Here is a 27,840-nt window from a genome sequence, read left to right as displayed (position 1 = left end):
ACACCAACAAAAGAAAACCAAGACAGAAGATCAGAAACACTTTGTTGCTTTTACACAGCAAGAAAACGTGTAGCTGATTTTACTGTGTGTTGCCCATAATCACTCTGTTCCCTATCTACTAATTATAGCAAAGAACAGCTGAGCTCCAATGACAGCAGTGTTAACCGAATAAAATTTTAGTTACTTTAGCTTCAGTGAATAATTTGTCTTCCTCAACTTGATTTACTAATATCTTAGTTGACAAGGCTTCCCATTCTGAGTATTCATTTTATAGTTAGAGAGGGATTGTTTATAATTTACAGTTTAAAGTCTGAGCACCATTATTTTGCACTGTCAAATGGCATCTGTTATCGTACATAGCTCATCATATGTCAGTGCCACAAAAAAAGAAAGCAAACCAGCCACAGAAGCAGCCAGTTTTATGGGCACCCTGCAATGTTCAACAATGTAAAGGCAAATATATTTTGAATGGGCAGGAGGCTTGTACAGTGGAGTGAGCCTGTTATGTGCATGCGATTCATTCACACCAGCCACCTGATTCAGGTTCAACACTGTGCTTCCCTGAGTGGGGTAAAATCCAGGGTAAGATTTGTTTGTAGGCACTAGGTTGTCTCCAACACCCAGCCATCACTGCGGGCAACATGGGGCTCTAGCCACAAGCTTTCCAGGAGATATCCTATGTATGTTCAGCATCTGTAGTATAGCTTACCAGGAAACTGTAACTAGAAGATTTAAATAAGATATAACCACGTGGAGGCAAACTCCAGCATAACTATCTTTGCCAGTACGGACAGGAGCAAGCCGTCTCAAAGCACGCTGGAATTAATGTTGTTTACCTTGTAACAGAAACAACAACCCCAAACCGCTTCAATGAACCCAAGCGAGAAACCTGTCTGTTAGGGTTGGTTATGAATCTTTGTTTATTTTATATTTGATTGTAAGTCCTTATTTCGTTTTGTTTGTTTCTTTACCTGCTGAGCACAGTAGCACAGCAGTAAGAGTGGCTTCTTTTCACTTTCCCTTACTGGAGCAGGCAGTGAGTCTGGGCAGTACAGCTGCCACGGGGCAGTTCTGCTCTTGTTTGCCCAAATGGAACTGCGCGGGGCTTTCCCTGTTCTGGCAAGAGGACCTTTTAAAAGTAATGCTACAGCTTTGAACTCATAGCATTGTACTGTTGCTGTGATTATTCTGCTTCTTTCTACGAAAACATCAGTTGCACCTTCACTGATCAAACCAAATCACACACTCATGTATATGTGCTTAACTGTGTTCTGCATGGGCTTTCTATGCAGCTAAAACTGCAGTCTAGCAAGCATTGACAGAGCATTTTTTCCAGGGTAAAGCTGATCGTCTACAGCTGTAATAGTAGCTCACGCTTATCTCAGCTGTGGCTGAGGATTCTCATCACTGTGAAAAATCAGGCCTTATGTTACCTGTTAAAGACCACACAGCTTGTCGGTGATGTGCGCTGTACTCTTTCCAGCTCTTCGTGGACTCGCAAGCATAGAAGGTTTAGAAGAACATGAAGAAACCTCTTTAAATGTCATAAAGTTTAAACAACAAAGACTTGAGCATTGCTGGTTACATCAAGCATTTATTGTTCCATTCTACTTCGCATTTCCTTTGATCTATTTTTAAGTCACTGCAAACTTTGCTAAAGCCTAAATTCTGCAGTCTCCCCCTAGAAGTGTCCTTTCGACTTGGACTCACGTTTTGAGCTAGCAGCTTATTGCTTTTGTATCGCTAAAACGCCAAGATTTTAATGGAATGCTTTATTAAGTTTCCAAATGCTTTTGGCCAATAACAAGAACAGTTCAGCTCAGTAGTTTTAATCTCCGAAACATCAAATCTGTTTTCTCTGCATGTGTGAAGAGCCATGCAGCTCTTAAGAAGATTAAAGCTATAAATTCTAACATTACAGGGGCCGATGCTCTCACGGTCCATATCAGGCCAGGTTATTTTATGCAGGTTATTATTCCACATGTGAATATCCAGGCCTATTGATAGCCTTTGCATTTGCCCAGTCTTTTTTTCACCTTGCTATCAAGGTCTGCCATTTGTAGAAGGTGAATATGTTGTTTTTTCTTCCGTGCTACCTCTCTGCTTTGTTTTAATGCTAAGTGACAAATTATATCATTTTCATTATCGGTGCAGCTCGGAAAGCCATCTGTTACTCAAAGACATCGGGATCAGCAGTCAGCCACCTCAAAATAAGCAGCTGTAAATCTGGAGTACCTATACTTTCTAAATGGAGCGAGGCTTTTACATTAATCTCCTGGACTTGCTGAGTAGCTGGTACCATGCCCAAACAGAAGTAAACTCAATTAGTAAAAATAGACATGATGTGGCAGTTTAATATATGGCATTTAACATGTGTCCTACAGACTTCAAGCATGCAGGTTAGGTCCCATAGACTGAGTTTCATGCATACGACACAGTTATTTTTCTGACTGCCAAATAGTTTGTGGAAAATGATGGAGATATTTGATTTCCAGAGTGGTGCTGCCATTTACAGGTGTCAGTCTGGGGATGCTCAGCTGACTGTTGCTGGGAGTGTTCAGCCTCACTGAATAACAAGAGTTTTCAGCGGACGGTCAAGAGCCAGTACGAAAACCAGCTTCAGCATCCACATGTTGTGCATGTGGAGCATTATGTGGAATGTACACTTCTAAGCAGATAAGAAACATTTGCAACAAGCAGACACTTCTGGGAGCTTTGTTCTATGTAACAGGGCAAGCCTGGATACATGAATTTGCGGCTTAAGCCTTATGGGAAAGTCTGCTTCTTTACCCTGCTAGCAGCGTGGCAGCCTACACCTCTTTTTCATGGCAAGCTGATCAAAGGGAAGTTATTCAAGTGCAAGTTGTGCGTATGGCGGCACTGGGCCGAGCAGCAGCAGTGAGGCCGGGGCGTGGTGTGCTTGACCTTCGGGGCCTTTGTCTTCGGCTCCATTCGTTTCCTGCCTCGGCCGGGTTTCAGGCAGGAGTGCAACGCAGAGAGGCCCTGTTTGTTTTCCGTGCATGCTATGATAGGCTGCCGTTGTGTCAGGACGTGCGGCGCGCAGGATAAAGCACCCTGCTTATTATAGCCTCGTTAAAAGGCCCGTCAGTATTTCCATTTCAAATTCCTATTTTCAGGAGTAGTTTACTACTGAGCCGTAACAAATTGCAGGCAGGAAACTTGGCAGTCGCGTTCCCAGCCTAAGAGCAAATTCTTTTACCGGCTTTAAATAAATAAATTAATTAATATTAATGGCATGTGCTCCCTGCGTGCAGAATAGGGGAGGTTTTATTATTACTTGCTTTTTTTGTCTTATCCTTGAAGCAAAAGATGAAGGGGAGTTTTTACATTCCAAATGTCCCTGTCCAGGAGTGTGGGGAAGGGCCCAGGAGCAGTGCCCCTGGGTGGTGGAGGCTGTCAGTGGGTGGGCACTGCTGGTGAATGGGTTCATCCTCCAGACAGAAATACCGGTATGGAAGGAACATTAATCAGTGCTAACCAGAGATAAGGAGCCGAGAAGAGCAGAGGAGAGCATCATACATCACAAGTAGTTACACCGCCGACAAGCTACAGCTTGATAACCGCGATGGGAGAGAGGGAAATTCTTTGAGGTTAGTTTAAAAAGGAACAAAAATCAAAACAAAGGAAAATAGCAACATCACACAGTCAGAAGGGTTTGAAGGGGAATAACTAATAGCCAAAACATTCCCCTGGTAAATGTATTTTTGGTAGACTGTAGCGGAGCTGACTTTTATTATACAGCCGGGGTTTTAAGTTCTGAAATAAGGAAAAAACAATCTTGGTTGGTTTTTTTTGTGTCTGTTATCCAGACAGCAGAGATTTCAAGCTGGTAAATGCTCCCAGCTTACCTTTCTGTCCACTGAAGACAGGAGCGCTATAAGGAGCCTGGGAGCTGTTGACTGTAAACTGCCTGAATCCAAAGTGCCAGTCAAGGAAAGTACAGCCACAGGAATAGCAGAATGAGAGAAAGCAGTGTGCAGGAACTATAGAAACCCACTGGAAATCTTGTCTAGTAAAAAGCATAAAAAATGCTGACGTGTAGGAAGACAAGTGAATCCTAAGAAACTATAGTAAGTAAAGTTTCTTCAAAGAACAAATAAAAGGGGCCTGGTTGCTGTTCTTAGGATTTCTTCTTTTCTTTTGCATTTGAGAAATTTTAATTTCATATGTTAAAATAAGCAAATGCTGTTATTTCACCCTTGGGAAGATCTGCCTTTTTGCCCCACTGATTGATTGTTTCTGAACATTCGGCTGGTGTTAAAAATCCAATTGTTTCTTGAGAGAGGGCTGTTCCCAGAGATACGTATGTCAAATAGTGGAGTGTTTGAATGCATCCTTCACTGCAGACACGTAACCTGTGTCAGCTGCCTGGGGAGGAAGCTTGGCCTCATCGAACTGCTGTGAGCATCTATTTAAAACAGGAAAGGGGCGTCGATCCTCATTTAGAGATCTGAGGGATTGCTAGAATATAAACAGTGATCTTAGGAAATCACAGAGAGTAACTTCAATACAAAGGCTTTTATTTCAACTACAGAAATCATGCATGTACTGTGATCTCACTGGAGACCTTAAGTGTGTGCAAGATTGAGATAAATATGTCCTGGTTCAGATAATGGATTTTGGAGGCCAGGTCATGACTCTTGTACAAATGGAGCCCTTTGGGACTCTCAGGGAGCCTGCAAGCTCTCCCCCTGCAGTCTTCAGGATGATCACTCCAGGCAGCTCCGAGGAGCCGATCAGCTTGGCAGAGACTCAGGCTGAGCTGAAAGCTTCTGGGAGCATTCCTGGGAACCTCTGATGCTCTGAAGAGACTCTAGTGAGAGACAACACAGGGGCTGGGACGCTTGCCCAGATTGTAAACTGTGCAGGAATTTCTTTACAGCTGATAAGTGCTGCCCAGGACCTTGCAAAGAAGATATGCTTTGTGAAAATACCACAGGCTCTCAGAGGTGTCTCTGGGATGTACATAAATGCATGCTATTCTATAGTGGGGAGCTCTGTCCCCGCTGTCCCCTCTCACCATACAGCTCGTCTGTGTGAACTACTGAGGGACTGCTAGCTGTTTCCCACCGTCCCTACTCACGTCCCCATCCCTCTTTATGTTTTTAACCAGCAGAGGGAAACAGAGGGGTTCAAAAAATTCGAGGGCTTGGGTATAATAAATAGCGAAGGCTCTGCTGAGTCTTTATCCTCCTAAATAAACATAAAATGAGCTGGAGCCATAAAGCAGCAAGGAAGATAACAGCTAGCAAATATGACTTCAGTTCGCAAGATTATAGCAGTGTATTAAGAAAATAAATCCAAAAAAATAATAATGCATTAAATTAAATTAAGAATTAAAATTACTGAATGAAAAAATAATCATGTATTTAAAAAAACCCACAGGTGTTGGTGGTGGGGGTGGTGCAGCTCTCATGTTTGATTCTGAGTGTAGCATTACATCTGGGGAAGAACAGCTAAAAGGAGCAGTGCTCATAGAATAGCAGCAAAAGCATTTGTGAGGAGGTAGAAGTGATCACAGCTGGCAATCCTGGGCTAATTTATATTGCATTTACCGGCAGGCAAAGGGTGTTCATCCTAGCAATTACTGCAGAGTAGCTAGTGTCCTGTAAAACCACACCCTTGATTGCCTCACCATAACTTGTACACAAAGGCATACCCTCAAGCACGTAGTAAACTTTAAATGTGTGATTCAGAATCATTACGACAACAGGACAACTTGTACACCTTAAAGCTGACACCGTGCTTACACATCTCAGCTGACGATGGGCCAAACAAGGGAGAGAAATGACTTAATTTTTTCTGTCCTAACAAATGGGATTCATCATGGAAAGAAAGGGGAGAGACAGATTAGATGGCATGAGAACCACTGGGTAATCCAACTCTTTTAGCATTTCAGATTTCTCAGACCTGAGCTGCATGTCAGCATGTGAAATAATCCCCCGAGGTTGCTGGGAGATGTCTGATCACTTCAGATTTTTAACATCAGAGTAGGTTGGTTGGCAGGGATAGTCTGTGAAATAGAAAAGGGTTTCAGTCAGCCTGTGTTGCTCAACAAGTATGAAAAAAATTTAGATAGTATCCTGGTATTATTTTTGTTTATACTAATGCTGTTTTCTTTTGTCCTTGATGTGTAGAATTGTTGATTTTCTGAGTCCTTGGCTAAGCTTTGGGAAAAGACAATAATAATGCTTCTCATCCACTGTGTCACTGCTGGTTTGCAAGATAACAGGTTAATTTTTACTGTCCCTATTTGACAGGCAGAAGAACAGAGGCAATGAAGGTGTGACAAGACTAAGACTGAGATGGAGAAAGACAAAACCAGGTTAGAGTTGTGTCAGATGCAATGAAGTCTTCAATAAAGTGGTTTGTGTAACAACACCATAGACTAGGCCTCACCAGCTTGGAAAGACAACTGAAAGGGAGTAAGAGAAATGTCTGAGTAGCACAGAGAGTGAGGGTAAGGACTGGCCACTCTCCTCAGTGCAAGAACCAGCAGCACTGAATGCAGCAGAAAGAAAGAGAAAATTCTTGTGTCAGGAACTTGACCCGTGCAATACAATGTAGTATAATGTGGATGCACAAAGTTTACATGTGCTCAGGGGGAAACTGCACAAGTCTAGAAAGATAAATTTGTCAAGGTTCAGGCAGAAACCACATCCTACTTGAGATGTCCTTGAGCTGAAAATAGCAGAAGGCTGGGGAATACGTGGAAGAAGTAGTATGTGGCTGCTCTTGCCTACTAAAGCACCTGCTTATGAACGCTATTGTCTTATGGCTACTGTATGGCCATTATGTCCTTTTGCACAAAGAAAATGAGGATATGAGCTGTGATAAATCTATAGCGAGGAACCATTTAAGAACTAGTATCTCTTGCAAGGGAAAAGCTTGTGATGAGATGGTCCTGCCCTAGGTGCCCAGTGCACTATTTTGGCTATACTTGACCTCAGGGCAGCATAATCCCTATGGTAGGAAGTACAGTTCACAAGGGCTTGGATTTTAGTATTATGGGACAAGCCCCATGGTGGAAGACACACACACTGGAAGAAGGCTGAAGATGTGCTTTGAGCAGGTGTTCCTGATGTACTGGGATACCCTGCTAAATTCCTGTTGAGAAGACTGTTTTCACACTGCTGTGTTTTGTCTTGTAATGTAGCTGTGTGCTAATAGACCTCCAGAGCTTTGAATAGGTGTCTGTCATTATGTACAAATAAATAAATGATGTCATATGAGGACAATATGAGAGCAGATGCAAGTTATGAAGACAGGTGCCAATGGAAAGTCTCCAGTGGAAAAAGTAGGTGGAGAGAAAGAGAGAGACATGATAAGACATTTTATCCAAGATGGGAACAATTATTGTAGGAAGGCATCTGCTGAAAGGTATAGAAAGAACATGGGAACCTGGAAGATCTCTTAGGGCAAGATGCTGCCTTCATATAGTAAGAATTCAAAGCAGTGCCGGTCTAGTTTTGAACAAATGTACATCTGCTGAAATAATTCTAATTTAACCACTGATGACTGGCCACTTTTCCCAAGACATTTTTTTTCAATGACAGAGTTCCGGGGCTCTTCAGGACACCACATCCCCATGACCCTGCAGAAGAAACTGGAAAAACACCACTTCAACCTGTGCTTGGATACAAGGTAAATGTTTACTGCCCTTACCTACCTCATTGGTCAAAGGCTTGCAGGCTGAGAACTTCCTACCCTGCAAGCAATTGACTGTTTTGTGGTGTCTGCAGTCCTTCTCTGCCTGAATTTTTTTCTATTGATCACGACTATGGATTAAGTCTTAGAGGGTACTGCAATTGCTTCATCCCCTACTCATCCCACTTACATTTTTGTTTGATGCTTATGTGTTGTTCTAATTCTTCATTAATGTGCTTAAAACAGTTGCAGATTTGTGGCATGTGATACCTTTTGAAAACAACAACAACAAAAGAGAATCTAACACATTATCTTCTGTGCACAAGATACATATATTGCAGGACTATCGCTGACTGTATTTCAGGTTACTACAGTGTTAGTTATTGGCTTTCCTTTAACATTATTGTGAAATGATAGGTGCAAAATAACTCCAGTCTTGGACATAAGGCAACTTACACTTATCTCTTTCTTGAAACCAAGGCAAGATCTGCCAATATTGGCTGAATTTTGTAAACTTTAGTTCTGAATGTGCATGAAAGCTTTGGGGCCAAGGCCCTTGTGTGTCCTGTTTTATGGAGAAGTAGAGACAGCGAGGGCAGAAAATAACTGTTATTCATATGCTGCACCTTTTCTCATGAAAGATGTCATAAAGATTTTTAGCACGTGGACAGAATATGAAGCCTTGGCAGCAGGATTAAGCATATTGGTTCTTCAAGTCTGTTAGGTTGCTCATCCGCGATGCAGGAAGGATTTCTTCAGTAGACCAGAACAACTCACCTGTGGCAGTTAAAAGTACTGAGTTGTCAAAAATCCATGTTTTCAATTCTTAAATCTGTTCAAACAGGTAAATAGCCCATTGCAGCCCCTTCTCCTCCCATGAACACTAACATAACTTACCAAAATATGAATAGTATTGATGAGCGAGACTGTATCAGGCTTTAGAAGCCACACTGCCTTATAAGCAGGAAAAATACTTTAAGAAAGGACAAGAGTTATTTCCCAATCCAAAGTGTTTACATGATAGATGCTAATCTAATCTGTCTAGACCATAATGCCTGCAACAGAGAAAAAACTGGCAAGTGAACTCCCAGAAGAGTCTCTGTACCAGGTATGGTTTAAAGGGACAACTCGAACGGACTCCAGCTGCTCTCTGCCAGAAGCAGAGAGCCTTCTCCCAGAAAGTAGCCAGCGAATTCTCATCACTTCTTTACCTTCCTTTTGGTTGAATGTTAATCCTCATTAACAACACTGCCTTGATGGTCCTGGAAGCCAAGAATTTTCCACGCGATGGAGCCTTCCCTCTGTTCCCTGCTGGTGGACTTTGACCCCAATATGAAGTGATTGCTTCTAGGAAGGAGACAGAAGCTGAGGTTCTGCTCCTGCCTGGCCCTTCTGCTCACACCACCTGCAGTGTCTGAAGAGTTCTATGGAGACCAACATGTGGACAGAGACCTCTGACATCTTGACACCATAGGCTGCAAAGCACCTAACAACCTGTTGCGGTTATTACTTGAGCGTGCCTAGACCAACTGAGCACCTCTGGAGAAGCGCTTAGCATTTTGATTGTCCACTGGTCACTGCTGGGACAGCATTCAGGGCTAGGCTTGGCTGCGGTCCATTCCAGGGCCACCGCTGGTAGCTTAGCTGCTTTTCCTTCTGCGTCAATGACGTACAACTAACTGACAGCATATCCAAAAGATGAAATCTGCCTGGATTTTAAGACTTCAGAGGAGTGATCAGTTTTTATTCCCTTGTTGAATTGCTCTCTCTATTTAAAAAACAAACAAAGCCAACCAAACAAAAAAGGCATCTTGTGCCACATCTGCATCGAAGGAGATATTTTCATTTTAAAGCTATTGAAGCTATTGTTATTTTAAAGGGGAACTTGACTGCTTCTTTTTACAAAACAAGACAGCGATGAGGTACACCTTTTTTACCTTGATATCCCATTATCTACCTGATAAGAAATTACAAAAATGTTTTGTTTGGTGACCCTGCAGCCCATACATAGGCGCAGTAAAGAAATCAATGGCAGCCTTTCCTTTGAATCCACTTGCAAAGGACCTCAGCATTTTAGACCGTACAGTTTTCTGACCTCAGCTTTTCTCTTAGACTCAAAGTGTAGTACTACATACTTGCTTAGTCTTTATGAATACTTGGCTCTTGCTTCACTAAATGTTAATTTGTATGAGATAATTGTGGCTTTAAAGAGACAGAATTGGTTCTCCGTGTGCACCACTCATTTCCTTCCATCTGCAAACAATCCCAGCTGAGTTTTGAAGACCACCATCAACCTCCCTGTTCTGACAGGGATGCACTCATTTCTAGGCGAACACATGAAAAATGAAGTTGTTAGGCATACGTTATTGTGTTCACACAAGTGGCACTTCAAGTTAAAGAATACATTCTAAATATGTTATTGTTCAGGTACTGTACATGTTTAACTTCCCAGAGGAAAGTGTGCCTTAATTAGCCAGCTGTAATCCAAATTACAGTTTCTTATTCGTTAGAGCTATTAAAATACCTTAAATCAGCTGCCTATGTCTGAAGTAATAATGAAAATAACTGCATTTGCAAAAATTATCTGAATGCAAGCAGGCTATAAATAGAGAGGAGGTGGATTGGACAGTCTGCAGATCCTGAGTTGGAATAGAAACATCATACTTAAGCCAAAAACATGACAACCAATATCTTCTGTTATAAAAACATTTGAGATTGATGTAGGGTTTTTTTATGAAAGCTGTCTGAGATTGAAATCGAGAGCAAAGTTCTCTGGTTATTTACGAGCCTGCACTGATACCTGAAGCATAAAGCAAGGCACCTTCAGAGCAATGCCAGCAAACTCTCGACTGTATTGGAAAATCCTTCTTGCCACGGGACAAGCACAGCAGTGTACTCATGTTCTTTCAGCATAACCCCCACCTTGATAACACTTGTCATCCGAGCAGATTGTATGACAGGTTTGTGAAGTGGATTACTACTGTCCACTAGAGGCTGTAATGAGACCAACAATGTCATTTTATGACAAACTGAAGTCTTAGACTGTAATGATCGATAACTGTGAAATTACTGTTCACGGTGCCTCGTCACTCACTGGATTTCCCTGAAAGTGGATGTTAAAAAAAAAAATAATCCAACCTACGTTACTTCTTATTTTCCCATTTTTTACAGATACCGATTACATAAAGCATGCATGTTGATGGCACGACATCAGCGCACTGACAGACAGTTTCTCCTAGACAACGTGCCTCCTGCACATCAAACTGATGACTGTCTTCTGGTCAAGAACGCGTTCAGCTGGGAGTCTGACCAGCTGCAGCATGTTACTGGCAGGAGGCACCGCTCGAGTGGGTTCCTGTGTCCAACTCACACCGCGGTGCTGGAGCACTGACCTGTACATACTGCACGGCCACAACGCCCCTCTCCATTCTTACCGTCAGAACTCTTCTGGTCTGCACTTGTGTCTATGTTCTGTAGCAAATGACTTTCACCTCTGGCATAGTTCTGCATGTCTGGGTCAATAGACTGTGCTGCCTTGACAGACAATGAGGGACCTTTGTCCTGGCCGTGGCAGCACATGAGATCTCATTCAGGTGCTGCTTCCCACCCTCGGTGCCCCCACCATGCTGTGTGCTGCTTGCTGTTGGGGAAACATTTTGAGCCCTGCCATAGGCCCTCAAAAGAGGAACTACGGACACATAATGACGTCTCGTAGTGTGGAAGTGCATCCTGCGTGCCAGGCAGCGTCAGCAAAGGCACTGTCCCCTTATCTTTGTTATGTAACCACCATCAAAACGGAGGTGAGTTTGTGAACCTGATGCGGCTGGCTGCAGTTACGGCACTTCTCCAGGACATGGGCAGAAGCTGCTTGCTGGGAAGAAAAAAAAAAACCACTTAAGTTTACAACTGACTTATACTTTAGGGTCTTCTTCCAACTCTGAAGCAGAAACACGGACAAAGATTTAAAAGGCAATGGGCTGTTTCATGGCACAGAAGTGTGGGTCCTGCGGCAAACACCATAGCCACAGGATGGAGGAACACACAAGCCTCTTACACGAGCCTGCCGCAGAAGGGAAAGTTGCCCAAAGCTTGCTTCAGCATGAATGTGGCTTCTCTTCCATGGCGTGTGCCACACCTCTTGGCAAGGTGGAGGTTTGAGAAGGAAAGATTCCTTTCTCCTGAGGTAACAGGAGTACAACTGAAAGAAAAAAGGTGGCAGCAGGGAGAATGCCGCGTCCGCAAAACAGAATGCAGAGGATGGGGTGGCAGCTTCTGTGGGGCCTGCTCGTCATTTCCAGCTGTCTCCAGCCTCTGCCTCTCTGCCACGGTTCCTTTTGCTAAATCAATGAACCTTGCATTAGCTGGGTGAGGATATTTTTGCTGTCTGGCACATGGCTGTAGATGCACCATCTTGTTGCTGAGTGGCACGGGCATCCAGACATCCGGGCCTGCTGCTGTCCCCAGAGTGCTCTGAAACAGGCATTCACTTTGGGTTATGTAGCAAACCTGATCTGGAGAGGTAGAAGTTGCACTGTTAAAATATGCTTGTGCTCATAAAGCCGGTCTATAAGACAGTACCAACTCTCAGTCATGAGCTGTGCAGATTACCATGTTGTTAGCACATTCTCTAGGAAATATAGAGGATGAGTACAGTCATTCATAGAAGGGACTGCTTTGCTGATCTGCATACTGACAGAGCCCTAGGGTCTTTTGCATCCAGACTAACGCTAGATCCAATGCTGAAACACAGCGGTACTACCTGTGGACACACACGTGACACATCGGCACTACAGACATCTGCTCGGAGCTCACAGCTGTGCTGGGGGGGGATTGGAAGAGGCTCAAACAACAGCCCGCTCTGGGCAGCCACGGCACAGGGAGCGCACGTGCTGCTCTCGGAGCCCTTCTGGAGCCGAGACCCAGCCTTGGGGGTTTATGCAGCATTTCGTGTGGTGACTTTGGGATGGGGAGAGGCTTTCCCGGCGCCGTGCGTGCCTTCCTGATGCCAAAGCAGAGCGAGCGGTTCCCTGCGCGGCAGTCGGGTTGCCAGCAAGCAGAGCAGACGCCGTCCCGTGCCTGTGTTCCTCCCATTCATTTATTCGGGGAGAGGCGGGCAGTGGTCTGCGCGCAGCCGGGAGAGACGAGCGAGGATTGTGGCGGAGCGCGTACGAGGAGCGCAGCGGGAGCGAGTACCCAAACATGCGTGGTGCAGCCCTGCCCGCCTCGTAGTGCGGCGACGGAATGAGTCAGAGCCTCTTTGGTCTGAATGAAGTGGAAGGTACTCTCTACAAAGCAACTCGAGCATACGCCAAGGATCCGGAAAAATAAAACTAATTCAGAAAACGGGAGTGGGATGCGGGCTCCTGCGCTACGACGCTTTGAACGGCAAAACGCAATATGGCATCTTAAATAAAATCACCCTCCCCTGACTCTCACGGCGCTGCCTCCGAGCCGTCCCTGGCTCCCTGGCTCGGGTTTATTTCCTCCCTTAGCGACAGCCCGGCCGAGGCCGCCACTCCCGCATCCCGGCCCCGCTCTCCCCCCCTTGCTGGGCAGCACGCCGCTCCCGGTGCCCGCCGGTGCGTCCCCCAGCACAGCGGGCGTCGGGGCGAGGAACGGCCGGGCCGGGGGGGTAAAAAGGGGGGAGGAGGAGGAGGGCGGCTCGGCCCCGGGCGGCCCCCAAAGGGTTAAGGCCGGCGGCCCCGGCGGTGCTGAGCGTATGCAATAATCTGTGTGGCCGCCCGCCAGAGTGCTGCCTTGCCTCCTCCTCCTCCTCCTCCTCCCCCCCGCCCCCCCCTTTCGCGTGAAGTAGGATCCTTGAGCTGTTGCAGAGGCAGCCAACTGCTCCATATTTGGCTTCTATTACACATTTACATACTGGAGAGCGGAGCGGCAGCGAGCGCTGTACTGCAGACATCATTTCTACTACAGCGCCGGAGCAGCCCGGAGCGTGTCCCCGCGGGGGAAGGAGCCCTCACTTACACACACATACACACACACACACATATACACATACACACACACACATACACACCCGCAGACCCCCACCCCGGGAGGACGGCGGTGCTCGAGTCTCAGTCCGACCCCCCCCGCCAGCCCCACCTCCACTGACACTTTACAGTAAGTGCCTTTTTCTTCCTCCTCTGCTTTCTGCCCCTCCACCCCCCCCCCCCCCCCCCCCGCTCCTCCTCCTCCTCCCCCGGCTTCTCCCCTTGTTTGGGCTGCGGAGCCGCCCGCGGTTCCCGGCTGGAAAAACACGGGGCTGGGGGCGGCTCTGTGCGTGTATATGTGTGTGTGTGTGTGTGTATATGTGTATATGTGTGTGCGGGGGGGCAGCGCTGCGGCCCGGCCTCAGGGCCCGGCCCGGGCGGGGGCCGCGACATGGCCGAGGGCAGCGGCCTGGGCCCGGGGCTGGGGCTCGCACGGCCCTCCCGCTCCTCCTCCTCCTCCTTCCTTCTCCCTCACCCCGCCGGCAGGGTGGACATTTTGCGAGCGGCGGCCTCGGGGTGTGTGTTTGTAGCCGGGTGTGTATGTGTAGATGTGTGTGTGTGTGTGTGTGTGTGTGTGGCGGTGCGGTGCGTGACGGGGTGGTGACACGGCCCCTCCGTGTGTGTGTGTGTGTGTGTGTGTGTGTGTGTGGGAGAGAGAGGGGGGGGGGGCCCGCGGCCGGGCCGCACGGCGCATGTAGTAGGGGCTGGGCGGCCGCTGAGGGTGAATGAAGCGAGCGGGCGGCGGAGGAGGCGGCGCTGGGACGGGGATGTGGCCGGCGGCCGCCCCGCGCCGCTGCTGTCGGGGCCCAGGCCGCCTGCGGACAACGCCCGGTACCGCCGCCGGGGGAGCGCGGGCGGGAGGGCCGCGGGGCAGCGCCACTTTAACCCCGGCCGGAGCTCGGGGTCGGGTCGGTGTCGTTCGCTATTACCCCACCCCCACCCCGGTAGGGACGCGGACGCCGCGATCCGCGAGCGCGATTCCTGGGGGTATCGAAGTCTCAATTAAACGCGCTGCGAAACGTCAGCGCCCGCTGTAATAGCGATAAGAACGCGACGGAGCGGGGAGCGCAGAGGAGGAATTACCGAGCGGCACTGACGGAGGAGCAAACAAGTCGGAAGCCGTTATATAATGCGGGGAGCGGCGGCTGGTTGGGCGCCGCTGACCGCACGGAGCGCAGCGCCGGGCCGAGCCGTGCGGGGGGACACCCCGCTCGGTGCCGGGCGCCGCGGGCTGTTTGTCCGTCCATCCGTGCGTGCGGCGGCGCAATGAGGGCTTTTAATTTCGGTTTCGAGCCCTTCCGCGGCGGTGCGGGCCCGGGCCCTTCCCGCAGCCCTTCGGAGACCGCCCGGCCCCGCTCCGCCGAACGATGAGAGAGCGCTGCTATGGCAACAGACAGCCCCGGCCGCTCAGGTGTGCGCGCCGTGAGCCCCGCCGCCTCCGTGCGGGGTGCGGGGACAGGGACGGGGGGAGGCACCGCACAGCGGCTCCGTCAGGGCGCTGCGGGAGCACGGAAACTTTGCCGCTGCTCCCCGCACCTAGCCCGGCTCCGTAGGGCCGGGAATTGGCGGTACCGCTGGGAACGTGAGCAAGGAGCTGTGCGCTGAGGGGCAGCCGGCTTCCTTTGCCCTCGGTGAACAAACCCGAGGGGGCATATCGTATAAACATCGCCACGCGGCTCGTTGCTGATATTCCGATTGATACCACTTTGCGTTTGTGCTCGTTAACATACAGCAGAGAGCGAAACTTTCCGCCCCGTACGGCGTGTTGCGTGCTGGAGCGGGCAGTGCGGCTCCTGCCCTCCCGGAGCAGCTCATGCCGGCCCTTCCCCTCGTTGCCCGCACACGGGCGCAGGCGTCGCTTCGTGCAGGCACCGAATGTGGCGCTGAGTCGTAATGCCGCGGGCCTGGAGCGGCTCCAGGGGCTGCTTGAGAGCCGCGTACACCGTGTGTATATCTGGGGTAGCTCCGCTCGTTGGACTCCGGCCAGGCGCAGAGCAGAGTAGCAGAGCTCAGGCGCTGATCCGCTGCCTGCAGCCATCGTTTTCCCAATATCTTTCCACGGCAAAAAGCAACGTGGGATTTTTTTTGCCCCCTGGAGGTGCCGCGTTAGCCACGTGCGTCCACGCTGCTACGGAGCGCAGCCCGGAGCACTTCGCATCTCGGCGGTGAGAAGCTGCCGGCACCGTGAAGCACACACACAATCACAGCATCACAGAATGACCCGGGTTGGAAGGGACCCCAAGGATCATGTAGTTCCAATCCCCCTGCCTGGCAGGGCCACCAAACATACACATTTACTCGATCAGGAGCACCGGAGCTCCCCGGCAGCCCTGCCGGCAACTTCTCACCGCAGCTCTTCTCCCTGCCCTGCTCTGATTTACTCGGAGAGGCTGAAGGAACCGGTCTTTTATTGTAAGAGACATTTACAAGAGGCCTGGAATTGCACTTAATGAACATTTTTATGTAATAGATCCAGTGGCCTAGTTTCATCTTAATTAAGAAAATAGACGTTAGATGCGCTCACCTGAAAAGCAACTGATTGAAACATTAGGATGCGAAAGTATTGGTCTCAGAGCAAAATGAAGGGCTGATCCTTCCCCTTGCTGAAGTTCAGCAGCACGTCTAGGACTGTCACTGTCAATGCTCGTGTTGTGCTGTGTTAATTGAGGGGAAACGCGATGAAGAACCACAGCAGGGCTTAAAGGAAACGTGTGTCAGAATAGCGGAGGGGCTGCAGCTCCAGCTGTGGGGCAGCGATCGGGCTGTGCTTGGTCTGCACGCTGGGCTGGGGTGGAGGCTGCACAGGTACCGGTCTGTGTGCTCTGCACTGCTCTGGTGGCAGATGGAGCTGTAGGTCTCCTTGGAGGTACCGAGTCTGCTGTAACAAATACCAACACAATTAGCTGAAGAGGCAGCAGTCTGACAGGCTTGGCACAGGTAGATGCTGCAGTTGGCTGTAACGACGTGCTGTATTCCAGTGAGTACTCCGGAGGAAGTTGTACGCTTTGCTCAGCCTGAGCTTGCAAGCTGAAAATCCTGATCTCATTCGGTTTTGCTCAGGCGGAGGCGCAGCATTTTGGAATCTGATGTCATACGTGCATCGTGTTCGGCGCTTTGCATTTTTTATGAGAGGAAGTTTTTTTTTTTTTACACGGTTTTGGCTTAGCTGATAGTCGGTGGATGCTGTTAAATGTAAGGAACTTTGCAGTCTCCTGACTTTTGTAGAAATGCAGAGACTGGATCTATGGCTGTCATTCCTTTTTGATCCCTCTGCGAACATTGAGCTTCTGTTTTTCCCCTAAAAGCTGCAGTCTGAGATGGCTCTGAAACACATGCAAATGTGTGTGCGTGTATTGGTCCCAGTCTGCAGACTTGCTTTAGTACACGTCCCAGCGAGGGTTTTGCTGAATGAGGATTGATTAAAGAACCTATCTGGAGTTAAGTATGTGTGTAAATCCTTCCATAAATAGGGACGAGTCGGCATGCTCATAAACTGAAACAACAGAAGTGCTTCTCAGTGAGGGAGAAACGGTCCCTCTAAATCCTTTTATTGTCCCAAGAGTGATAGAAATATTTGGTGAGATTCCAAGTGGGGGAAAAAAAAACCACCCAAAAACCCCAAGTATTTTGTTGAATATGTGATGTCAGCAGAATGTCAGTGCTGTCGCGCTCTGTATTTTTCCCGAAGAAAAATTCAGAAGTAGAAACAAAAGGATCGTGCTGGTAGCGTTGGCTGTTGTTTACATTGTGTGAGCGTTCGCAGCACTGTGCACTGGCTCTAATATTGCTGTGGTTAAGGACAAGGTAACGCCACGTTCCCCTCGCTGACTGCCTTTACCCAATGGCAGCAGTTGCAGCAGTATCCTCTGAGTTGTGCCCCTCCTCAGATAAAACACGTTCTGCTGGCGCTGAAGTCAGCTCGACTCGCTCGTGGTTCTTCACCTCATTAAGATCACATTTAGGAACAGAGCACTCTGTTGGAATAAGTGGGCTATGTGTTCTGCTGTGTACGTGCTGCCTGCAAGACTGAATCTATAGTTTATTTGTGCTTGAGTAATAGCAAAGCAGTCGCTTGGGCTTTGTTAGGGTGTATTGGGGTCCTCTGATTTGAGTCTTACCTGTGTTTTTGCTTTGTTTTATTTTGGCTCCCATCTCCTCAACGTTGGGATCGACAGTCACGCCGCAGGCCGAGCCAGACGGGCGAGCAATACAAGCTGTGAATTTATTGTTGACCCCTGCGGGACAGTGATCACCTTTGCTGTCGTCTTTGCCATACAGAGATGTGCTGCCAGTAAGGTGAGAAAGTGCTGCCTTTTCTTTTGTCTAACAACCATGTGCTTTTTGACACGGGTTCTAGTCAGCATGGGCACCTGCATGGAGTCTGTGCCAATTTCTACCTGCAGAACGTTGGTTCTTCACTTGGCAGTGGAGGTCCTGGATAAACTCATCATAGAAATACCATTAGCTCTGGTGACTCAGTTGGGTGACTGACAGGACAGTGGGTTCCAGATGAGTGGTTTTATATTCACTTCAGGTCAGAGCTTATGCAGTTACTAAAAGACTGTAGCATGAATGGAAAAGTTTGCAGTCTTTGATCTTTTGTTGGTTAATGCCACAAGTATAATTATATAAATCCTCCCTGTGCTTTTGTGAACAGTTTTAGCAGTTCTTGTTGCTTGCAGCTCCTTTGACTTCGCAGTGTCCCTATTTCTTCTCGTGCACTGAACTTTGTCTGGCATGGGGATACTTCCCAGGATAACCGGTCACTAGTGATGTGCCTGAGTGTCTTTTAGTCCTGTTTTGGGAATGTTTTTAGTTCTTCTTTTATCCCCTAAGTTCTGGAACCAGACAGGATGGAGCAGCGCGCTCTGATCCCTCTTCCTTGCTTCTCCTTCTCGTGTGGCTGCGGGAAATACCTTGAAAGAACCGAGTCTCAGGGCTCAACAATCGTACTGCCAATAAAAAGAACATAAACTTGTATTTTATTTCTTTAATCTGATTGTCATTAAGCCAGCCTGGTTTTTTGGACCTGTTTCACGATTTTTAAGCGCTTGGGATTGGCAATGCTACTGATACTTTTTTTGGGGAAAAAAAAGGACCAAATGATAAACGGTCATAAAGAAATTGATGTCTCTAAATAAGAGAAAATTAAATGTAGCAACTACTTGCAGCAGTTGAGGTGTTTTTTTTCCCCCCTTTATGCAGCCAGAAGACTCCATTTCTATAGCATTCTACATATGAGGGGTTGACCAGAAAGCCTCTTGTTGCAGAATAGCTTTCTGACATATACAGCATGTCAGAGAGGTGTGTGGCACATAATTTACATTTTATTATGGCTGTGGGGTAGGGTGCCGTGCTGTTAAGGGAAGTTGCCTGAGCAAGCAGTTACATGTAAAGACATGCCTCCTAGGGTTTACAAATGAGCTGGAGTGGTGGGGGTGGTCTGATGCCACTGTGCCCCTTCAGAGCAATAGGAGTTTCTTGGGTGAACAGCCAGCCCAAGTGCCTGTGCACTGACACATTTCATCTTTCACTTTGGGGACAAAACTGACTGGATAGCTGCAACGGGCTCGGGAGATCAAATAGGAGGGAGCTTTTGGTTATGACGGGGACGTTTCCACAAGGCCTTTTGTTGTTTCAGAGCTGGTGCAGGTTTTGTGAAGTTGGATTTATTTGCAGAGACAATTACTACAGGACAGCTTTCAGTCTCTTAACTAGAAGAAACAACTTAAAGCGTATTGGTTGAATCCTGTGAATAACCACTCTGAGTTACCCGCAGTGTATCGCTAAGTCACCTCGAATATTTTAACATCTGGCACTTCCTGCGACGGCATGAGAAAAAGTATGTTATGTGTTGGGAACAGTTTGGATTAGAGAAGAAATAACCCAGTTAAGTCTGCTGCAGTTGTCTCAGTTACAGCGTGAGTGGAGGGCAGGACCGTGTTGCTTTTTTTCCTGTGTCAGTGCAGTTTGAAATGCAGGGCTGTCTTCTGGACTTCAGATCAAATCTTTTTAAGCTCCTTTTCTTTCTCTTGGACGTGCTGTCTCAGTCTCTGAGCATGGGTACCTCTGTTGGCCTTGTTAGTTAGTGCTTATTTTCTCTAGGGATCGATTGAAATCAGTCCTACTTGTATGAGCAAAGTAAAAGTTACTGAGATAGAGACTGCCTGCTTACAAGCGTTATCTCTGGCGCTTGATTTAACAGAAGGGAACTCAAAAGTAGTAGCATGTGAAACAAACATGACCCAGAGCAGTGCAGTGAGCAGCCACAAATAGGTTTCATGAACCGAGATCGAGCACTGCATGCTGAGACCCAGCATCTTTTCTGGCACTCACATTTTTGGGGCAGGGGGGTGGAGGGGGAGGTCTCAGCAGCCCTGCTGTGTTCTGTGCAGACGCAGGTTATTGCCACGGGGTCTGTCTGAGGGATAGAACATCAGGCATGTTTATTTCACCAGGCACCTCCACTATCAGAGCTCAGCAGCTTTGCTTCAGCCCTGGTGTCCCCCCACGTGCGTTTGTACTCACACGAGGAGGCGCGTGGCTGCAGGGAGTGAAGCCGCTGCGGTGTGTACGCTTGAGGCGTGCCTGCCGCTCGGGTTTGAGCAGCTCTCCTGCAGTCTGCAGAGCTCTGCCTGAATGAGGACACTGGGATTAGTGAAAATAAAATTACATGTGTTGAGATACGGCTTTTTTTTTTCTCCTTCTCCTTTTTTTTTTTCCCCCCCTGACTTTAGTTAATTTTAGCCTGAGCTAAAAGCCGTCGAGTTATTGTTATTTGTTCTGAACTCGCTCTGCCTCCTTCCACGCAGGCAAATGACTCAATGCTTTCTTTTAAGCAGTTGTGTCGAGAGGGTTTTGCATGAGGCACTGGATGTTTGAACAACTAGGGTTCTTTTCTATCTTTTCCACTGTTGAGTCACTTGATACCTATTAATCATGTTATAGTATCGGGTTGAATTTGCAGCCACAGCCTGTTTGTAAAATTTTTTTTTCTGCTGAATTCTCTATAAGTTTATCTGCACACTACCTGGTAGAGCTTATTTTTCACAGAAAGCCTCAGCTGTGCTTTATACAGGCTTCTGGCTGCCACCCTGTAAATGAACAACAGGCTGTTCTCTAAAAATATTATGTACTGAATGTAGAAAGAGGTGATCTGTCTCAATACTAGTGTGTCTAAAGGCAATTTTTTGATTGCCATATCAGTGTTCTTCTATCACAGCTGATTTTATTTCCTCCCTCTTACCCTGTTTATCAAGGCCTGCAATGGCTGTAGGGCTAAAAGAAGGCAGCGGTGGAGACTGTGAGCGCATTAACAGCACAAATGAAATGAAGATGTGAACTAGGTATAATTGGAGAGTAATTAGAAGTCATTTTAATTTTTTAATTGTTTGTTTTGTGCCTGACTGAGTAACTCTTTGATAAATTAAATGAAAAGATGTGAATGCAGTGTCAGATGTTGGAGATGAGGCCAGGCCATATCCCCAGCCCTACCCCATTACCCCCATGGTGCCCTGTGGAGGCTTTGCTCTTCTGTTTCCTCAGTAGATGCTGCTGTAGCCCGATGTCAGGTTGGCTGGAGGCTTTGTATAAATGGAGCTGGCTGTAGTGACTTGTATAGATGGAAGCACTAGGCGCTCTCATTGGTAATGTGGTATAAGCCACTGCCTGAGGTTTGATTCACCTTCTGTGGTACGCTGTGGAGATCTGTCCCGTGCTAGCATTACTACATAGTGTGATATTTTGGCTGATGGAGCAAATATCAGACAGAAACAGAGCATGTGCTGAGGATCAAAATGCTGTGATTGCCATTTGTAGTTCTGTGTAGGCCTCAGCATCATACATGCCTTCCTCCCCTTGGTATGTATGGTAATTGCTTCTTTAGTTGTTGGTGAGTTGGCAGCCATCGGTTCTGTTTGGGACTATCCGAAAACCTGATTTAAGGGCTTATTGACTCACTCTTCAGTCTCTAAAAAGCAGAAGAGTTTAAGTGTTTCTTGTTTGTATTGGAATGTGGTTGCGAGCATTACCGCATTTTTGTTTGTCAGGTACCCATGCATGACGGCCCTGAAGGTTTTGCAAATTGAACATTTCTGTTAAGACAAGCTACTTGAAGGAAGTCAGGCTTTAACAGGGAAGACTAAGTACAGAAAGCAGGCTTGATCCTGCTGCGCTGTGCTCAGAATTTGTGTGCCAGGGAGTGTTTTCTCATTGGTGCTGTCCTTGTCAGCGTCACGTGGAGCAGCTGAGCGGGGAGTGCCTTTTCCGGTTACTATGATAGTAAATGCACTTACCCTCTTCCTTAGCCCTTGAGCACGTCCCCTCCCTGGTAGCAGCCTGTCTGTCTTCATGGCCGTCTGTCCCCGGGCGGTCTGACAGCAGGCGATCCTCAGCGTTGGAAAATTCATTGTATGCAAAGAGAGAAAATCTCGCCAGCTCATTACAGCACAAGAAGTTGCAAATTAATTCTTCTTGTACCACTAGTGGTTAAAAACCCATTGCGCTAATCGTATGAAATGCATTTTTATTTACAGATTAGTAGGCTCTACTCTGACATATGACTAACAGGGAAGCCCCTCCCTTTAACAGTTGTATGTCATCTGCTTCAGAGAACTAATTACTTGGCAATTCCCATTTGATAATTCCCTCTTTATTTTCTGATGAGTTACTTAACAGTGATGAGCTTGTTGAGCAGAATACCGTGCTTAATCTCTGCTTGAGAAACTACAGCGCGGGCCTGGGGATATCATTGTTTTCTGACTGCTGCTTAGCCTTGCCGTAGGAATGCTGAAACCACACTAAGGCATGTTAACAGTTCGCAGTTACCGGTAAGCTTAATGGGAGCGGTGCACAGTACTTCCCAGAAAATAAGAGAAGGGTTTAGATTGCTGTTGCGGTTGCGTTTTAGAATCGTATCGTCTGCAGACAGGATGTGAAATGCATCATTTCTCCAAAAATCAAAACAAAGCCTAACACGGCTTAGGAAGTACACGTTTGTGCCGGAGGTATCTCCCGTGCATCATTAATCCTCTCCACTGCAATAATAGATTTTAATGGAAATTTATTTATTTATTTTTTTTAATCGCCATTTTCTGTCAATATTTATTTGACAGTTCAGTTGATAATGGTAATTATCTTGATGTTTGATACTTAAATAAAACATAACTGTGTTTTCTCTGCTATTACCTGTTTTCTTTATCCCCATCCCCCCCACCCCCAGCCCCTTTTCACACTCTTTGACTCCAGTGGCCGCAGCAACCCGTGTTTCTGGCTGGGGAATGCATTACAAGCCTCACGCTAATTACTGCCTTGTGGTGCTTCCAGAGGGTACCTGAGTTCAGCAGTGCTTAGCTACAGCACCAGGCAGGGGGATTTATGGGGTGAAGGGACATCAGTCTGCTCACAGCTGCCCTGGGGAGGTCAAGGTGAGCCTCCCCCTCAGGTCTGGGCTCAGATGCATCCCTTACAGACCCACTGTCTCTGAAATTCAGCCATGTCAAACTGTGCCATTGAACGTGATTAACATTCTGTCACTGACTTTAGTAGAGGAAGGTTTGTGGAACAACTACAGACACTTTGACTATCTGGCAGCGTTTTCGTGTGGATAGCGATACCAAAAGAACTGGTTTTTAACCAGTTAGGTGGTACAAGCTGACAACTGGGCTCTTTTTTCTTGCATTTGAACAAGAAGTGTAGTATTTGGTGTATGAGATCACATAACATTGCATCATACGGCAAGCTGATTTATTGGATGTTCGCAGTGATATCTCTTGGCCAGTTACTGGTAGCTCTCTCAGGGGTTTATTTTATCATTGAGAAAAATGCATTTGTGCATAGTTGAGCACATGTTTTTTGTAGAATTAATCAGAGGAACAGTAATCGTAGGAAATGTACAATTTAGAGCGGATTAATCTACTTTAATTGTGTGCATGAAGTGCATCAGCTGTAAGATTTTTAGAAAGGAATGTTAATCAAGTTGATCAAAGGTAGCTTGAAGTGCAGAAATCAAATGCTAACACAATTACATTCTATCTGTTGATATATTTGCTGCCGCCGGGGTGATTATTTTTTACATTTTTAAGGCAAAAATAAGTTCCATTTTACTTCATGGTACTTTTTCTTCTACAGAATACGTCATGTTTTAAAGATAAAGATCACCACCTTCCTGCTCAGAGGTGAAAGGTTGTAGCTGTGGTCGTCCACCTTTGAATGGTCCAGACTGTTGTCTTATAACTTTCCTTTTCAGGTTTAGCAGCACTGACTTAAAGACCGAGCCTCTGCTTGGGCAGCATTGCCTATCACTTCAGGCTGTGCCTAAGTACCATAGATATGATCAGTGGTATTTTCTTCCCTCAATGAGGGATGCAAATTTCTTTTTGATTAAAATTGAACTTCTAAGTAGTGTTTTGCTGCAGATCTACGTATGTAGATTGTTCTACCAGTGCTCAACGCAAGTAAAACACGGATGCATGGATGTCATGAACATCATCTCTTAGTTACTACAAGACTTTAGTTTCGTACCATTGTCTTAAGATTTGAGCGTCCATGAACAAACTCCCAAACCATGTCATTAATAGGTGTGGAGATTACTCAGAACTGCAGTTGTTCTGAGTAAAAGAAGGTGCTTTAGCTTTCCACCCTAGGTTTCTCCTCTTAGAATCAGGGATGAGTTTCAAGTTTCCTACTATCAGTCTTAGTAAATTTTCTTGGATGTTCTCTGTGACTTGGCCTGATGTTTTTGTTGTTGATCATACAGTCCTGTTTACTTTTTGAACTCGACAGTCGATTAAGGTGGAGGGTGATAGCTGACACTGCAGTATAGTCTCTCTAATGTGTTTTGAGGTCTGCGCTGATGGGGAAGGAGGAGGAATGGTGGATGTCACGGGTCACTAACCTGTAGTTTAAAATTGTACTTCGTCTTTTTCTGGGTACTGCACAGCTATGTTATGGATTGACTTAGAGCACAGGTGACTCTATGACGGTGGAAGGACTGAGGAAAGAATCAAACTCTGTATTTTGTTCTATGCTTGTATGAGCTGAATAACTCAGTCCCAGTGTGCAGTCTTCACTATGTGACTGCCACAAACTGACAGGGGTACAGCCTGGGATTTGTTGGTCGCCACAAGCTTATTTTGATTGCATCTCTGTGGCAAATTCAGGAGTAGTAGTGCGTGCCAACTGAGTGAAATAAAGTTGAGATAATAAATTTCCTGAGTGATGTTTGTTGTATGACAGTACTACCCAGATGTTGATATCTGTTAAGAATACAGCCAGAATGGGCCCTAAGTAAGATGGATGGGAGGTACCTAGCGAGCATCTGAAAGGCATCAAATAGCAGCAAAGAAAGACACCAGCTACCTAAGGACTTGAACTTGCTGGACGTCATGCTGGTTGAAAGGAATGGAAGAAATGCAAACTAAGACATGCTTTTGCTACGTTAGCAGCAGCACTGTGCAGTCTGTTTGTCTGAGCTGTCAGCGGGCTGGCTGCAGCACTTGGTGCTGTTTGTGCAGCTCTTGCCCTAACTGATGTGCCTCTGTTAAACCAGCAGTGCTGTGCATCATGAGCTGCAGCACCAACTTGTCACGCTTTGTGCCTGTGTTGCAGCAAGGTGTTTCGCCACAGCCTGCAGTGGGTAAGGGGTCAGGTGCCCACCTGTCATTACTGCTGTGGTTTGAATGAAACCACATATATATGGATGGGGTGTAACAGAATGTGGCATCTGGCTGTGCATCTCTGGGAGAGCTGAGGCCTTCTGATGTTGGAGCTGTTGTTCAGCTTGCTGGTAGGATGCTGCTTGGCTCTTCCTTCAACTGAAGAGAGAATGAAGACTGTTCCACAGCCAGCTGTCTGCAGTTTCCAGCCTTTGTGTGGATGTGTTGGTGAATTAGATTCATCTTCATACAGCCAAGCACTATTTTGTCCCATCATCCTGTCCTGCTATAACCTTTTCCTGATATACTCTCCTGTTGCTGGCCAGTCAGTTTCTCTTCTTCTCTGCAGGGTTTCTCCCACGCTCTGTACTTGTGACAGCACCTGACCCACTTGTAGGGCGCCCACCCTAACTTTGCTCCCTGCCCAATGCTTTGCTGTGTGCAGCCCTTCTTTGGGCTTGCTCTGTGTGTGTGTTCCCGTGTGTCTAGAGTCTATTTCCACTTAGAGGGTTTCAGCACCTCAGTCATTATCTGCAGAACGGCCAATTTGAAGCTGTTTGATCTCCCTCCCTTTTTCCTTAGTCATAGCTGGGTTCTGAGCTCTGCAGCCCCAGTGATGTGTCAGGACAAGCCTTTCCCTCTGTACAGCCCTCCCTTGTTCTCATGGGGGAAAAAAAACCCCTTTATTTCTTCTCTGGAGCAGCGCATTGGATTGTCAACCCTGCCTGCCCCTGCCAGTCCTCCGTGGCTGGCAGCTGCAGCATCTTTTCAGCTGGCACCTTGCTTTCCAGGCTGGTCAGCTGGTTGCTCACAGACGGGGTGCGTTTATCTGTTTGTATAATGTTACACGCTGGCAGTTTAAAAGTAATTCAGCTGTTTTCTCTGTAGCTGGGCATGAGCCGGGAGGCACCCTCTTTGGGTTATTTGTTCATAAGATAATGGGGTCACTGTTACTTTCCTGCTGTACCATGTGGTCTGCTAGTCAGAGGGCTCTTACTGTGCTAATAGCAGCAGCTTCAATCATTAAAGTTAGCGAGCTTTGAAAATGTATTTTTTTTTTTTTAACATATTATACTAGTGGGACAAAAGTAATGGCCTGAGCTGTTTTTTCTTAAATTTCCAGTCATTTTCATACTGGCACAATGCTACAGTCATATATTGCAAAACTCTGGAGATAAAAGGTAAAGTGAGCCAAAAAAAGAATGTTTGAAAAGCACTTAATTCAGGAAAAGAAAGGGGAAAAAATGGAACATGCTGTGCATTCTGAGTGAGGCTCTTCACTGAGGGGAGGATTCCTTGACTGCTGAGAAGACGTACAGGAATGAAGTACCCACTGAATGAGTGGAGTTCACAGGAGGTATAAAGGGAAAAATATGAGGGTTGCTTCCCCCCACACCATTTTGTGTGTGTGTGTGTGTGTGGTTCTTATTTAATCGAAGTGTTTTTGCCAAGCTCTGACTACAGTAGGTATTTTGGTTGATGAAGTTTGGAGGTGTTCTCACAAAAAACTATTTTCAGTCTGAAAGGAAAGCTGTCAAAAATAATGCCTGTATCTGAAAACCGATGCTCGTTGTAGGTAGCAAACAAAAGGAAGTTGTGGGAAAAGAAACATTATCCAAATGAAATTACTCAGCATTTTTGAGACAGTTTTGCACGTAGTTGGATTCACTTTCCCCATCTGTAGGTAGTCTCCCAAGGCGAGAGAAGTACCTGGCAAAACACAGCCACAGTAAATTGTTACGGGGAGCTCACAGTGAGGAGTTACCGCTTCCTAAATTCTCATGAAAAACAAGACCAGACTCCATATTGATGGAGTCCTTTTAAAGGCAGCGCCCTTTTAATCAGCAAACAGGTCCTCTGCGCATCAAATAATTAAAAATAGAGCAAAGTTTTGGAACAAGGCGTCTGGCAGAAGCGTCTGTACTTCCATCTGTGCATGATTAGCAGAATGTTTCATGATATTTAAATAGCACAAGCTTTGCTCTCTTTTTTATTATTTGTTGTGCTGAAGACCTGTTTGCTTGTTAAGTGGTCTTTTTTGAATAGTTACTGGCAAGGAATCAGGAAAGTGTATGAAGGCATCTTGTACACATTGCAAATGCCAAATTGTCCCTTTTTTCTTTTCTTTTTTTCTCTTCTTTTCTTTTTCTCCCCAAAGAGACGCTGCCCTTATTATTTTCTTTGTATCTCCCACTTGGCTTTAAAAATTTCTTACAGAGCAGTTCATTTCAATGGGAGTGTAGCGAGTATTGTGGTCATTGCCCACGGACTAGAGTTTCATTGATACTGCTATTATTTTTGTCATAGTATTGCTCAGAGGCAGGTTGTATTGCTAGTACGTGCAAGGGTACAGTTGCACTGTGCGTGGTGGTTCAGATCTGCAGCTCCTGTGAGCTGTGCTGGGAGCCGCACATCTAATCTGCTGGGCACACTACTCTGAAACCTTACCCTTCCAGCAGAGGCGTAATCAGCCAAGTAACATCTTTCCAAGTGTTTTTGTGGCCTTAAACTGGGACTCCTCCTTGCTG

General features: G+C 46.6%; 1 protein-coding gene and 1 long non-coding RNA gene across 14 annotated transcripts in view; both read left to right on the top strand.

Moving 5' to 3' along the window:
* LOC146761934 (uncharacterized) overlaps nt 1-13,118 on the top strand; it is a 142,732-nt gene extending 129,614 nt beyond the window's left edge. Inside the window, exons 4-6 of the long non-coding RNA XR_014943567.1 lie at nt 6,282-6,346; nt 7,578-7,665; nt 10,840-13,118. This is a non-coding gene — a long non-coding RNA (uncharacterized LOC146761934). The remainder of the gene's footprint in view (nt 1-6,281; nt 6,347-7,577; nt 7,666-10,839) is intronic.
* A 334-nt stretch (nt 13,119-13,452) lies between these two features.
* Nucleotides 13,453-27,840, top strand: part of ATXN1 (ataxin 1) — a 218,110-nt gene continuing 203,722 nt past the window's right edge. For 4 of the 13 annotated variants that reach the window (XM_085540204.1, XM_015854661.3, XM_015854669.3 and 1 more), the window contains exons 1-2: nt 13,453-13,788; nt 17,834-17,954. The gene's annotated coding sequence lies outside the window, so the exon portion shown is untranslated. Of the gene's footprint in view, nt 13,789-14,076; nt 14,175-14,364; nt 14,567-14,633; nt 15,070-17,608; nt 17,666-17,833; nt 17,955-27,840 lie in introns of those variants that run through there. The other 9 variants (XM_085540197.1, XM_085540201.1, XM_085540202.1 and 6 more) reach the window with 6 other exon arrangements.

This window comes from Coturnix japonica, chromosome 2, assembly GCF_054131305.1.
Source record: "Coturnix japonica strain WE chromosome 2, WE-NBRP24, whole genome shotgun sequence".
Lineage (NCBI taxonomy): Eukaryota > Metazoa > Chordata > Aves > Galliformes > Phasianidae > Coturnix > Coturnix japonica.
This window is presented reverse-complemented; position numbering and strand designations above follow the sequence as displayed.